This window comes from Cydia fagiglandana, chromosome 9 (genome assembly GCF_963556715.1).
Source record: "Cydia fagiglandana chromosome 9, ilCydFagi1.1, whole genome shotgun sequence".
Taxonomy (NCBI): Eukaryota; Metazoa; Arthropoda; class Insecta; order Lepidoptera; family Tortricidae; genus Cydia; species Cydia fagiglandana.
This window is the reverse complement of record NC_085940.1, coordinates 20,703,523-20,720,295: the sequence shown is the minus strand read 5'-3', so window position 1 is coordinate 20,720,295 and position 16,773 is coordinate 20,703,523.

Below are 16,773 nucleotides of genomic sequence, written 5' to 3'. Positions count from 1 at the left end.
ATCGCCAAACGTGAACTATGCGTCGTTTAAGAGTTCTGTTCTGATCATCATCAGCAGTTCCACTTCATCAAATGCAACAGTTTTTAATGAAAATGCTTGATTTTCTAATGTAAATACAAAAATCTCTATACGCATGCCTTTAAGATTTGAGGAGTTCCCTTGATTCCTCATGGATCCCATCATCAGAACTCGAGCTTGACAAAAATGTGGCTTAAAAACTTAACTTGCTTAACAAACATAACGACGAGGACAAATCGCCAACTGTGAACTATGCGTCGTTGAAGAGTTCTGTTCTGATCATCATCAGCAGTTCCACTTCATCAAATGCAACAGTTTTTAATGAAAATGCTTGATTTTCTGATGTAAATACAAAAATCTCTATACGCATGCCTTTAAGATTTGAGGAGTTCCCTTGATTCCTCATGGATCCCATCATCAGAACTCGAGCTTGACAAAAATGTGGCTTAAAAACTTAACTTGCCTAACAAACATAACGAAGAGGAGAAATCGCCAACCGTGAACTATGCATCGTTAAAGAGTTCCGTTCTGATCATCATCAGCAGTTCCACTTCATCAAATGTCACTTTTTTGGGTGTATATGCTTGATTTGTTGATAAAAACCCAAAAATCACTATATGTATGCCTTTAAGATTTGAGGAGTTCCCTCGATTTCTCATGGATCCCATCATCAGAACTGGGTTTTGACAAAAACGGGACCAATCTGTATGCATATACATTCAGTCAAAAAAAGAATTTTCAAAATCGATCTTGTAATGACGGAGATATGGAGTAACAAACATAAAAAAAAATAAAAAAAATAAAAAAAAACATACAACCGAATTGATAACCTCCTTCTTTGAGATTTGGAAGTCGGTTAAAAATGGAGATTGAATGCGTTACAAGATTCATTCTCCATTCACTGCATATAATCACATTAGTTTACTGTATAATAAGCTATCGCAAAAGAAAGAGCGAAAGCGAAAGAGGTATGTCAGGATATCGTAGCCAGTGGAAATCCGTGGTCCCTGTCTACCCCCCCGGGAAATAGGCGTGTAATAAGCTATCGATATTACATTTTAAACAATATTAATGAGCAAAACACAAAGGAATTAATCACGAGGCGTGACTATCAAGATGACGCACGAACCGGAAGTCTCTTATAAGATGTCACAGCGGTACGATACCGATCCGTCAGTGCTAAAAGTTTATTCAACCAAAAACGTCACTTTTTGACATTAACAGATTGGTATCGCATACAAATTGGTCGCTGTTCTGCTCTGCGCCCTGAACACAGCCTATTCGGGCTCGTATTTGCGCGCCGAATCGGTTTGCGCGAATCGCGGATATCCGTTATTGATGACTTTGGAGATCCGTAAAAACGGCGGTGAACGATCAAATTAAATTAAGAATTTTCATGTTACTGTACAAAAACTTAGGTATAAAATACATGCAAAATTGTAATCGACTTGTGTGTGCTTTGTATTAATTAGCAACTTGTAGTGAGTTAATATAATTGACGTCAGTAAAAGAGCGTACTCCCATCTTAAAGGCCGGCAATGCACTTACAACAGAGGGGTGACCATGGGCGACGCTAATCATCAGGCGATTTGTTTGGTCTTCTTCATTTCTTAACTGAGACCGACCGAGACCGCAGGTCGCCACCTCTGCTTGGGTAATGTTATGTTACGTCCGGCTGTACGGCTACCACCAGTTTTGACATTGACAGATACGCTCGCGTTTACATAAATTACTTTCTATACATCTCGCTTGCACTAATATGCGAGTACGAGCGAGATGCATAGAAAGTAAGTTACTTAGACGCGAGCGTATCTGTCAATGTCAAAACTGATGGTAGTGGCTCTGATCTTTAGAGACAGGGTGAGCAGAGTCGACAACTGTATAGACTTTGTAATGCTTTGGGGTTCTCGAAGTCTATAACTCACAGAGCCTCTAGTATTAACATATTATACGGAACCCTTCCCGATAGCTGAGTAAACTCGCTCTATTGAATCGGGTGAATCTGTGAACCCTGCAATTCAGCGCAGTGAACATTTGTCCCGTTTGATTTGATTTGATTGACGTCCCTGCTGCTTCCTCTTCAATAACGCGCATGTGTAAATTGTAGTATAGATAATCACTACATATTTATTATTAAACGAAGTCCGCCGCCGCGTCATGAGGTCATGACTTTTGCGCATTTGTATGTTCGCGATAAACTCAATAACTATTAAACGGATGTTCATGCGCGGTTTTCACCTATAAATGGAGTAATTTATAAGGGAGGTTTGTTGAATTACCTGTGCGAAGAATTTCGTATATTGACGCGCCTGTGACTATCTCTATCACATGCACATAATTACTGCTTTAAATAATTAATTACTAACGCGTACTGATTTTCATCCACTTAAACCTCAAAATATCCAATGCATTAATGTCATGTCAACACTAGAACAAACAGAATGAGGGCACTCCAATTAATAAATTATATTAAAATCATATCAACCCTATTTCACGTCTGTCAATTATATTAAAATCATATCAACCCAATTTCATGTGTGCAAATTTATTCTACTTAAGCAAATTTATAAATATGTATATGAACTCGACTGTATTCAACGGTCATAAGGTTAATATTGCGTGGCTGCTTCAAGTTGCAGTTCGGTAGAGAGTTGGCCTATAACAGGTGCTATTTGCTGTGACAGCTCGACAGGTGTGACCTGTGAAATGTCGGCCGCGCCGCCACACGGTATAGAGATGCCAGTAATATATCTTAGGTACCATTGAACTATTATTACTAACATATAGAACCGGCACAGATAACCAATAATTTACGCCATGAGTTGTTGTTGTTTTGTCAACAAACCTTAGAAGCGGAACGTGAATCTCGCGACCTAAACGCGTAAGCGCCATAAACTTTAAGGATCAATGCGCAGCGAATTAAGTAATAGATTAGACAGACGCCTTTAAAATACTTCGTACTTAATTGTATACATATGTAACGTCATCCTAAAATGAGGTGGACGATGTCTAAACCGCTGTTATAAATTTCATTCGATAGCATGATGAGCGTTTGAGTTTACGTTATGTCTATTTTTGTATGGGATTTTGAACAGCACGCCAAACGGGAAGTTTTGGAAACTTAAAAACCCAGAGTCAAATAAATATATTTATGAACATAATATGTAATTTACGTTGTGTTTACTTATGTTTTAAAGGAATAGAGGTAAATATCAGTAGAACTCGAAATATTGCCAAGTACATTGATTCCGTGATGCGTAGATTATTTCGTTGTTTATGCAAAATGTCTGCCGCGTTTGTGTGGTACGGTCTAAGTTACGGAAGCTATATGAAGTACTCTTTTATTAGTACTTTTTTTTTAAATCTATATAAGATTATGTTACTATAGACATATACATTTATATAATTACTTATAACAGTTATAACAATTGGTCCCGAATTCTATATTGCTTATTTCTGTGATTCATTAGGTTTGTAGTGCCACAAAAAATGTATAGGTAAGTGTTCTGTTAGCTACTGAATAAAATATTTTTATTTATATTTTATTTTTTATTGTTTGTAATATATTTACTTTATTATCGCGTGACGTTACTAATAGTGTGAAGGGGATAGGTACTAGAGTTTTGGCGAATTATGAAAACTAAAATCCATTCTCAACAAATACCTACATTTGTTTATTTATTTTGGCCACATTGTTCGCAGATTAGAAGCTCTGACAATATCCAGCGCCTTATGGTCGCTGGAAAAGTGGAAGGAGAAAGTCCTCACGGCTGGAGCCTAACCGTTAGACAAACCAGGGTACGTAGCCAACATGACAATCGGCAAATATCATTGTCGCACTAATATAGAAGACTGATAAAGAGACACCAGCGTTATCGTATTGTCACCTTGGCTAGACACCCTGGTGGCATTTCAAAACTTCATCGAAGGAGTCACGATCCTCACTAATGAGGGAATAACAGAGGAGGTGGAGAATCTATTTTAGGCTATTTATTATGTTCAAACAATGTTATAAAAACTACGGGCCAAATAATCTAATAACTTACTTCCATTAGGGCTTATAAAAATATCTAACTGAATTAGTAAAAATAACATTATAAAAGTTAGTAGGTAGAATATTCAATAATAAAAACCGGGCAAGTGCGAGTCGGACTCGCACACGAAGGGTTCCGTACCATAAAGCAAAAAAAAACGGAAAAAATGCAAAAAGAAAACGGTCACCCATCCAAGTACTGACCACGCCCGACGTTGCTTAACTTTGGTCAAAAATCACGTTTGCTGTATGGGAGACCCACTTAAATCTTTGTTTTATTCTGTTTTTAATATCTGTTGTTATAGCGGCAACAGAAATACATCATCTGTGAAAATTTCAACTGTCTAGCTATCACGGTTCGTGAGATACAGCCTGGTGACAGACAGACGGACGGACGGACAGCGAAGTCTTAGTAATAGGGTCCCGTTTTACCCTTTGGGTACGGAACCCTAAAAACTGCAAAATTGGATTTAAGAATCTTAACAAAAATGTTAAGCTCATTAAAGCCACCGCTTTAAGCTTTGAGAAAAGCTAAAGAAGCTTAATCCTATTCTTTTAACTAGTTTTGCTTCTATTGTACCCGAAGCTTTTATAACTCTATTTAGACTTTATATTTTTAATTATCAAAGATAGAAATTTTTATTTTGTAATTTACTTAAACGTTTTAAATGTACTTTTAATGCTATAAACATTTATTTACGAACTCGTAACTCGTAATAAATATATACAGAGGTACCACTAAACTAAATTAATAGCTAGCTTAAATCTAAAATAGGGCCAAGGCCCTAACGTCCTTGGTGGAAGATAAAGGAAGCCGGCGGCGGCGTTTCCTCGTTGTATTACAAAGCAAAGTCCCCCGCCGTGTCTGTCTGTTTGTGTGCATGTATGTTCGCGATAAACTCAAAAAAGACTGAACGGATTTTCATGCGGTTTTGACTTATCAATAAAGTGATTTTTGAGGAGTGTTAGGTGTATAACTTGTTAAGGTTTTGTGTAACCCGTGCGAAGCCAAGGCGAGTCGCTAGTGTGTATATAAATGTATGGTTACGATATGCCCCCTTCATATATTCATATAAGAATGAAACCCCTGGATACCTATTTCTCAACTTGTGATTGTTATGAAACGACCTTGATACAACCGCTTCTATATCAGAAGTACCAGAGCCCCATAAATTCTAACAAGTTTAATGAACCTCGCTAAGAGCTGGGAGTTTTCAGTAATGACATTCGATCGCGGTGTCAATTGAATTTATAACAAATTTCGCCAAGAGCGGTTTACGGAGGAAATTTCCTTAAGTTTCGGGGCTTGTTTTTAATTTTAAGGTTCTAGGGAGTGTTATCATTAATATTGCGCTTAATTAAATGGCTAAAAAGGTTCCATTACTTTAATTTGTTATTTTAATAGATGTCTAACGTTACATAAAGATATTAGGCAAATACCGTGATTAATCATAGAACCATCAGCTTACAAAAATCTCACTTTTAACACTGACATATCTAATCCATATCGAATCCTAGTGGTAATAATTGTCGTATCTTAAAATTCGAATCGGGCCGATACAGACTAATAGCTAAATTTATAACCTTTCGGGACGGGTAAAAACAAGAGATTCACTCATAACTTGGATCCCCGGTATTGACAGGTGCGCTCGCATTTCAGCCGCACATTCGGACGGTTTTCATTTATCGGCCTGTCACGGCCACGCCAACTAGTCTACGTACCTACTAGTATTACGAGCCCCGCGAGCTTACAACACTGATTCCGAAAAAACGCGCTGAAAAAATATGTTTGCAACAAGAAAATTGGATTTCCCGCATCGTTTGCACTGTTCCGTGGAAATTTCTGTTTTTTTGCCGACCTGTATTTAGTGCGTTTGGTTATGCGAATGAACATAACACCCGAGCGAATTTTAATGTAGCTGCTGATGATTTTTTGGAATAAAAGACTTTGTATCGGTTATAAACTTTTAAAGCCCCAGTTGCATGTGTGAGTGAAGTGTTCAAATACTCATTCCATTTTTGAAATTTGTAATACAGGGTGATTTTGCGGTTGTTTCGTCGTTAAAAGTTTGTACACTTACTTATCACCAATAATGATTGTTATACTTTCTCACATCATATTACAAGATTTTCTTAAAAACTAGAAACTGCATGCTAACGACTACTATTAGACATTTTATCCACCAATAATATTAAGCCCGTCCCACTGACCGATTCCAGGAAACTCTCGCCTAAAACGTCCCGTGATGGATGACACGTCCCGTCTGTCGGGGCCTGACGCGTGACGTGACAACTGACAGCTCTTGTTCATTTCAACGATTGCGGGATTGGGCGCTCAAGCCTTTCTCACACGTTTCAATTTAATTGGAAAAGTAGCTCGGATTTTGTAACTTGAAATATATAGGATGCTAGTGACCCGCCCCGGCTTTGCACGGGTAAACCTGACAAATTATACATCTAAGCCTACCTCTAAAATCACTCTATTGACAAATGAAAACCGCATTTATATCCGTTCAGTCATTTTTGAGTTTATCTCGAACATATGACAGACAGACGCGGCGGGGGATTTTATAATATCTATACCTACCTACTTACATATTGGAATCATGTTATTTAGTTATCGTGCGTCTCGTGTACGGGCGAAATGCATAATAGTACGTAGACGCCTATTTGACTTTTAGTAAAGTAGGTATTTGATTTGTTTCAAATATGATACTGATCTGCCACTCGACCAGTGACGTTTTTGGTTGAAGAAATGTCACTTATGACACTGACAGATCGATTAACTAATACTCGAATTCGGTTGTTAGTAGTAAGTGTGGTAACCTATACGCGCATACACATATATGCATGAAATTGCTGCAAAAGAAAACATAATTCCAATAATTCTTAAAAAGTATCAAAAATATTTTAGCAACGTAGAACTTAGGTATATTTCCTCGTTTAACCTTGAGCCAATAGTCCCGTAACTAGTTTCCCAACTAAAATGGCACTCATAACAACCTTCGCCCGTATCATCTCGCAACCCGCATGGGAGTCGGCGCAGAGATTGGACATGTCGCGATTTGTCCACCACTCGATCTGTGGACGGGCGTGGCTAGAATGGGAGATTATTACGGCCGTATTCAAACAATGCTTATAATATATCACAGCTATATGATACCAATCTGTCGTATCGTATCGTACTAATCAATCGAATCGCTGTGACATCTTATAACCATTTTTCCAATACGACCGTTAGGCATCGGAGTTTTAATCGCACGGTAAGAATATTATAGTCTGTATTAACATAAAAATTAAAGTCACACTCATCCTTAATATTCAGTATAATTTAAATAGTCCATGTAATTTCAGGTTATCGCGGCAACTGCGGCATCGGCATGAGCTTGGCCATATCGGCGTTCGTAACGAAGCGAAGATTGGTCGATTGGTCGCGCGTCCGATATAGCCCGCGGCTGATAGACCGCGTTTACCAGGTCCTTGTCATCAGTAACCGTTATAACCCTTCCTATCAAGGGTGTCATGAAAATTGGAACCCCTTTTATTCATGCTATCTCAGGATATACATACAGTAGGTATTATATATCCATTTTTGGTAAATATATTTTACTTGGGCTAAATTGAGCACCAATCTGCCCGATTGGGAACTTTAAGGTAGGTAAATTAATAGATCTAGAAACGATATACATAGATTAGATGTATCGGTGTCAAAAGTGACGTTTTTGTTTGAAGAAACGGCACATTTGACACTGCCATATCTAATCCATACCATTTCTAGATCTATTAACTGACATATCTTAAAGTTCGAATGGGGCCGACTGTCGCTGTAGGGTTTTTTTGCTAGATTTGCCAACCCTGATTTTCAATGAATTGATAATTGAGTTTGTCTATAACGATTTATACATGATCTAAGTATTGCAGGGATTTTGCTTGCAGGCCCCTAAATCCGACAATATAGTTTTTCCAAGCTACCGCTGTTGCAGACTCTTTAGAGGCTTTATTCTTCTTTCTTGTTATAAATTCAAAATTGTCTTAAATAAGAAACTGACATTATAGATCATCAGATTTTATTGATTGGTCGTGTCAAATACTGTGATTTTCCAATTTTTTGTTAATACTAAAACATATTGTCGTATTCGAACAATGAGATACGTCAAATACTTGATATTGAAACGATATGGATTAGATATTCCAGTGTCAAAAAAGTGTCAAAATTGACATTTCTTCAAACAAAAACGTCACTTTTGACACTTGTTTGACACTGACATATCTATTCCATATCGTTTCAATATCTAGTATTTGACGTATCTCATTGTTCGAATACTGCTGATAATCAAATTTACTTATTTTACTTAATATCGAAGGTAATAATATGTATATCCCTTTTTATTAACCGCCTTAAAAAAAAAATTTGCACGTTGTGACGAAGACAGTAACCGAGTTAACAAGCTTCCAGTAAACCAGATCGTAAACTGTTTATGATATTGCGCAGACAGACAGACGGTGAAGTACCGGTTTGATTGGACAATTTAATCGCAATCCTCTTTACATTTAAGTGGACTGATGTAGTTCAATGTATTTGCGGATCGGGAAAAATAGTGCCGTCAACAGCAGATACTAATACTAAACAAAGGTATTTAAAATGATTATGGTATGACTCTCCTGTTAATGTGACATTGACAGTTAATTAGCTCAATAAGAGTGACATTCCATTTCCAACTGCAGCTGCAATACTGTTCATTTTACTATGGAAATTGACAGTGACAGCGACGCGTTTCCATAGTAAAATGAACAGTATTGCAGCTGCAGTTGGAAATGGAATGTCACTTTAAGACTAGGTGACAGTCCATTTCCAACGACAGCTGCATTACTGTTCATTTTACTATGGAAATTGACAATGACAGCGACGCGTTCAGTACCGGTAGTGCAGCTGTGGTTAGAAATGGAATGTTACCATTAAGTATATTGTGGATACTAGACGTCGATATATATAAATACTTACCTAAATACTTAAGAAAACATTCACAATATTCACATCTCGGAACAAATACCATTGATACGCACAAAATAAATGCCCTCACCAGGATTTGAACCCAGGATCCCCTCCAGCATCCTAGGAAGGGCCAGTAGGCCACTACCGACTAGGCTAGGAGACCGTTAAATTATCAAGGAAATTGACATAATAACGACCATCTTGCGCTACTGTAACTCTGCTGCTGTCGCAATAGATACGAACACAACCTTTATATGGACTACAGTCCGATCCCGTATTGATTGGTGCAATGCAAGCGTTATCTGTTATCTGGAATAAGTCCTGTATACGGAGAGTGCAGTAGACGCCGGAACTGGCAGTAACTCGTATAATCTGTGGATTGTCTCAGCCGGTTTCATTTCCGGCCGCCGGTAATCTTCCCGCGCCACAGATAGCCCAGAGCCAGACAGAGAAGACACAATTATTATTTCAAAGCAGACCACTGACGAGCCTTCTAAATGGATGCCGTTACAATGGATTCATCGAAATGAACGGCATCCTTATACTCGTATTAAACATTGTACGTTTTTAACATTCACGGACCGATTTTGAGTTGCAGTCACGCAATTTGGACTGTTGGAAGGCTCGTCAGTGGCCACCTTAAGCTTACGCTACGTCTTACGTAGGCGAACAACGCGCGAACGCGGCGCGGCGCGGCGCGGCGAAAGCGGCCGCCGCCGCGCCGCGCCGCGCCGCGCCGCCTGACATTCGCGTGCAAATCGCGCCGCACCGCGTTCGCAACGAGATCGCTTACGTAGGACACTTCTATGGGCATCAAAGGATTGATTTCGCCGCGCCGCGCCGCGCCGCGTTCGCGCGTTGTTCGCCTACGTAAGACGTAGCGTTAGAAATAAATTACATTTTATGGCTCCTCTACACGATGGGCCAACACAAGGGACACATTTATGTGTCAGAGGGAGCAAGTGATATTGCTATCTCATTCTACCGCATGGCTGCGTCCCTTGGAGTGGCCGGCGTTGGCCCATCGTGTAGAAGAGCCATTATACGTTACAAAAAGTCAGATTATCCATTCTTAGGAAATACCATTTGTTATTAACATTTGTTATCAAATTTTGACCTTGACCTACAGGGACTACAGGGGTGACCAGAATTATCTAGTGAAATTTACGGGTTTGTATTTTAACGAGATTACAGCAGTGATGAATAAAATCTTTCGAATCTTATGAATGTACAAAATACTACTTACCGTAAAATGGGGTGAGTAGGGTTAGAACTGAAATTCAAACCACGATAACATTTTATTTTTACATATGAAAGGCTCAAACAGATCACTGTGTTACGTTCTTTCCCACAGGAGAGAAAAATGTACAGTTCGCGCTAGTTTTCTCTCCTGTGGGCAATAGTTAACAGATTGTGGACATGTAAGTAATGATTTTATCACAGTTCTGTAAATAAAAGGAGGACCTTTTTACGTGGATAAGGGTTAAATAAGAAAATTAATCTTTATAGCCCTTAACTCTTGTGTATGTCTACAGGAAAGAACGTAACACAGTGATCTGTTTGACCCGAAAACTAAATGGTGTATATAATAAGTGTTCCGGACGTTTGTATTTTAGTTTTTATTTTATTTTGGGTAGTTCCATTTCATAACTTTGACGATAAAGAGGAAAACCCACCTCACCCCGTAGTGCCTCGTATTTGGGGTGAGAGGGGTTTTCATACAAAGGTGATTTTGGAATATTGTTGGATCGATTTTTTTAATTATGCGTATTACTATAGCTCCATTTGAAATTGGAATACATTATTTTTGGAGCAGTAGCCTTAAAATCCCTTCTCACCCCCCTCTCACACCTCTCCCCATTCATAATCCACCTCTCCCCGTTCATAATCCAACTCTCCCGCGAAACCTACTCACCCCGTTTTACGGTACTTATAATTAAGTATTTAAAACAATTTATATTAAAAGCGTACGCTGTCGCGATAAATCAAAGTGCTTAATGAAAACAGGGATATTCAGCCAAGTTTTTGCATTTCCAATAACAAAAAAAATATGAGCTGGCAGATAATGAAACTTCCTAGAATAATATTCCTTTATAGCATTCCTATTCCGCTAAAAAAACTATAAGAGCAAAGCAGTTATTGCTTCAGTATAAAATTCCATTAAGAAAATTTAATATCATCTAATTAACAAATAAAATCCTGATACTATGCCTCGTTTTTTGTAACATTACAATAATGTTAACAATCATGACGTGTATTTCTATTGAAAAACACTTTTGAAAAATAAGTTACAGCAAATATGTAACACTTATACTATAACAAGTAAGTATATATAAATTACATTCGTTTGGTTTTATATTTAAGTACTTAATAGTTATTTTTTGAAGCGTTTTTCAATAAAAAAGACATCTTTAGATTGTTTGCCATTTTTCTAATGCTAAACAAACGAGATATACTTAGCATACTATCCAAATTGTCATATTATTATTTATTTATGAACACACTCCGTGCGTATCAAAATTTTCTTTCATTTCTGGCTAGCGTCGCAAGCCTGATATTTTTGCATGTAAAAGAAACGTTGAGGTCCGGATTTATTAAAAATACACGTCGATATTTTTTATTCATGCGACTTTGGGAGTTTACCGCATTGTACCCGTTGTGTGGCAATCTTACAATATTGTGTAGTGATGAGCTGTGGTCTGTGGTTTGCCTTTTGGGTTTTATTCCCGCTTTCGTAGGATTTCATGTCTCAGGCAATCAATTTTAGACGAGGGTGCAGTGAGAGGATTAATAAAGTAAATAAAATGATATGGGTACAACCGGAATAAGAGCTAAATGCGTCTTTTAAACGTTTCTTCTAAATGCAAAATTTTAGAACTATTGCAACCCTCCCTATTCGAAGTGTGGTCACTGATCTTTTAGTGTAGACGGCTATAATAGTTATAATATGTTGCGTTTGGAAGATATCATCAAAAGACGCATTTATCCCGAGAGACGCATTTACTTCGGTTGATCCTGTTTTATTCAATACTACCTAAAAACTATGTTACTGACATAATCAACATTATTTACCATTATCATCATCATATTCCTCGCGTTGTCCCGGCATTTGCCACGGCTCATGGGAGCCTGGGGTCCGCTTGGCAAGTAATCACGAGAATTGGCGTAAGCACTAGTCTTTGAGAAAGCGACCGCGATCTGACCTTCAAACTCAGAGGGTAAAATAGACCCCAAATGGGATTAGTCCGATTTCCTCACGATGTTTTCCTTCACTCAATGTAGGCTATTAATACTCTCAGAATATTCATTCCTGGGGAATGTTCCCAATAAAGGCACATCACTAGTCGGCCATTGTGGAATTCTTACAATATTGCGGTTGGTTACGCTCGGCTTTCTCTGAAAGGTTAGGGGCTTGTAAAGCGGGTCCAAGTGCGTGATAAAATCAAAGGGCAGCAGTTCAATGTTGGAGAAAAAATTTAGTTAGGTTAGGTTAGGTATTTTTCACGTATTTTATAAAATTGTAACCGTAGTTCCCTTTGTAAAGAAAATACCTACCGAAGCTTAGGCATAGTAGATAAATATTATATATAGATGCATCTCCAATTCCATAGAATCATATAGATAAGCACCGGAGATGGCAATTAGACAGTATGGGAAAACTCGCCTTTTGCACAGAATATGATCAGGCGTTTTGTAAAGTAATAGTTAGAAAGCCCCGCTAAAATGATCAGTTTTTGAGGATACTTTGTTATTATTACAAAACTACCCTGTAAAAATTTCAAGTTGGCTAGAATACATTAAGGCAGGGATACCCACGCGACCTAATGCTCCTAAGCACGTCGCACATGTAGGTCACAAAAAATGGCTTCTACAAAATAAACACACCAAGTTCGTAACTTTACGCAAGCATACATCTATTTACCACCATATTATATTCGTACAAAAAACGACCAATTTTACTAGAACCTTGACGCGTAAAACATTTCTATAAAAACGCTTGAAATAATAAGGGAAAGCGAGGCTCAAATGAGAGTGGCGTAAGTAATATATTATTAAAACTCTTTTGGGCAGGCATTCTTCATAACGTGGTTATAGCGTAAAACGTAGAGAATAAGAATTAAGTTGGTAAGTGGTGTTGTTTAGTGTTGTTTTGTTCTTTTGTTTTTGAGATAAATGTACTCAAGTTTTAGAGGTCAAAGTCGTAGGTATGTATAAAAGTCACACATACTTATATGATAGACGTTAGTGTTATTACTAATGATCTACATAGTCAATGTGGGGAAGGCCGTCTATCAGTTATTAAGACCGTCTACAAGCTCTTTCCTCGCTTTCGACTCTTGCGTTTGTACACATACTTCATAATTGTACAGGGTGTAATTTTTTACGTGATACAAAATATGTTTTTCTAACTCCATAAACAACTAGCAATTGAATGCTCCTACTCTCGTTGAAATCAGACAATTTTATTTTTAATTTTTTAATTTTTTTTCATGATATTTTTTGTACTTTTAAAGGATATTATGATATTAAAACAGCTTTAAAATGTAAAGTGAACTAAATTACTTTTCAAAGTAGCGTAAATCACAAGTCATTAAACATTTTTTGTGATTTATGCTACTTTGAAAAGTAATTTAGTTCACTTTACATTTTAAATATCTTATAAAGCTGTTTTAATATCACAATATCCTTTAAAAGTACAAAAAATATCACGAAAAAAAATAAAAAAATTTAAAATAAAATTGTCTGATTTCAACGAGAGTAGGAGCATTCAATTGCTAGTTGTTTATGGAGTTAGAAAAACATATTTTGTATCACGTAAAAAATTACACCCTGTATAGGTTGGTACAGCAAGAGGTCCGAAGCTCTTCTTTTCTGACTGTGTCTGAACGAAGTATGTATTTGTATACCTACAGATAAGAGAGTTGTTGCCATATGTTTCAACCAAACATTTTATATGCCAGTTTTCTCCAAATTGACTTTATACAATATGAAATTAATATGAAATATGAATACAAAAACTATTTTAAATGTTCTTTTTAACTATTATTATTAAAAAAAAGTGTCGCGCCTTGTTTCTAGCCGGTCCCATATTGGGATACCCTCCTCCAATTCAGAAGGGATTTAAATCTTCTTGGGCAGAGGTATAAGGTTAGAGCCCGTATAGCAGTAGGTATATGATATTCATAATAAGCACATTGTAATAAGCCTACTTGAAAATAAAGTACCTTAACTTTCCTTACATATATGGATATCCGGCCTCAGAAAAAGCATTTCCTTATAGTACATATTAATTACTCGAGTGAAACAAAAGTAGACATTTCCGGAAGCCTTGTGGGCGGGCACGCGCCTCCAAAAAGCCGCAGAGTGGCCATTTCCGGCAGAAACACAGAAAACCGCTTGAAAACGGACATTTTAAAAGGGTAACTTTTAGTTGTGCACGCGACGCAGATTTAGATACCTGCTAATAATGTTGTTTACAACAAAACATAATTTATCACACGCGTTGCTTACCTTAGCTTAAGGTGCCTTCGACATGCAAGGAGTCGCTGTGTTGACAGATTATTTGATGCAGACGAACTCGTGGGCATTAGCCAGTCTTTCATATATTCCTAAATCCAAACTGAAGCTGCAAATACCAGTAGAAGCGCGAAATCAATTGCATTGCTGCCGCATATGTTATAAGTAATCGATCATGTTAAATTAATTTTGTAGGTATCAAGCAGACACGTCTGCGCTCGACCCTATTAAGCTTAGGAATAAAAAGTGGAAAAATTCATAAATAATAAAAACTTCGGAGCTACCTAGACCGTAAGTACTCAATACTCGTACAGCTAATATTTCCACCATATATGAGCCATACCCACCCAAGATAGTGAATTTATTAACTTTTAATTTATTTCTAAACTAATCGATGTTGTTGTCCGGATTTTTGACATTTGCGGCAGCAATGCAGTCGGCTGTACTGTCGCGCTGCAATACTGCAACGGGTAATAGTGGTTTAAACTGAATCCATATGGTGCTTTAAAATAGTGAGCAAGATAAGGGCGGTTGAACCGTTAAACGTAGAAGTTATATCTCGCAGACTACCAGCTGCTCAGTTATTCAAAAAGATTACCTCAAATAATTAACCCTTAATCAAACGGAACACTTTTTATGAGATTTTTGAAAACTAATAATGGTTTTTAGGCAATTTGGGTGCGTAGATTACGAAATAATATATAAAAATAATTTTAGTGGGGGGAAAGGGGGGTTTTGCGGTGGGAAATAATTTCCCGTTATCCGTTACGGAATAGCAAAATTTTGAATGAAGTGGGAAATAGTTTCCCATTGTCCGATACGGTTACGAACTTTTTACTAGTTAGTAGCTCCCCCCGGCTTTGCTTGGATTTCAAGTATGATCCTTTAACGTTATCTTCAAAAATCAAAGAAATAAATAAAAGAAAAAAGAAAACAAAAACAGGCACAGTTTTTTTTGTGTAACAGGCAAACGGGCATATATTTTTATTTATGGAAACCAATTAATATTTAGGTGGAGAACAAACACTGGGAAATAATTTCCCACTTGATAAAACCTACCAATTTTTTTGTAAATCATACGTTCAAGAACAAACAATGGGAAATAATTACCCACTTACTAAAACCTTAAAATCTTGGCTAAATCATATCGTTATCACAATTATTTTCAAGCAAAACACAGGGACAATAAGTCTAGTTTATGATAGTATTCAGTGTATGCACTTACAAGATTTTTTTTCGCACTTAACCTCAAAACACTAAAAAAATTGTCGTTATTGCAAAAAATATCACAACAACTGACATTGACTTTGACGTATGGTCACAAATGGCGGCCATTAGAAAAGTGTTGCCATTTTTCAAATTCAAAATGTTACTAAAATTTTAAATCTGTATGGTTGGTATCGCTGAGTGCTGCCTTTAAAAAGATAAAAAATATTTCGTAAATTAGAATGAAGTGGGAAATAATTTCCCGATATTTGATTAAGGGTTAATAAATCGCCGGTTGAGAATACGTTTGTGCTATATCCATTTTTGAGAAAAATCGTATTTAAGGGTTCCCAAAATAACAAAAAATATGCTATAATTGACACTAATCAATTTTTGAGAAAAGTTATTTTTCTAAAATGTTGTGCCATATCCGCATTTTACTATAGGGTAATTTACACTCTTTTAACAGAAAGTTATCACAAAAGTGTGATATATCCAACACTTTTGTGTCATATCATACATTGTACGTTTAACACCTACTCATCAAAAACGGATATAGCAATATTAAAAATGCTTTTATTTCATGATTACCACTATATTCAAAATATCTGTACGGTACTATAAATAGTAAATATATGTGCCTAAATGATAAGTAAGTTCAATATTTCCTAAATGCAAAACTTTTTGCTTCTTTTTGCTCTCCTGCAAACCAATGTAAGTGGCGTGTGGCACAAACGTATTCTCACCCGACGAAATATTGTATTAGGGTATGTGCCTAATTCCGATCGATCTTGGCCGAGTTGATGATTGGTAATACGAGTAATTATTTATTAGTGGACTCAAAAGTTTTTTTATTTATTTCTTAGCTTATAATGAACATACGTTTTATTAAAAAATACCGCTGTCTGTTATAGATATTGATAACCTTGTCAACCCGTAAAAAAATGGCGCCCAACGTGGGCCCAAACCCGCGACCTTGAGATTAACAGTCTCATGTTCAACGACT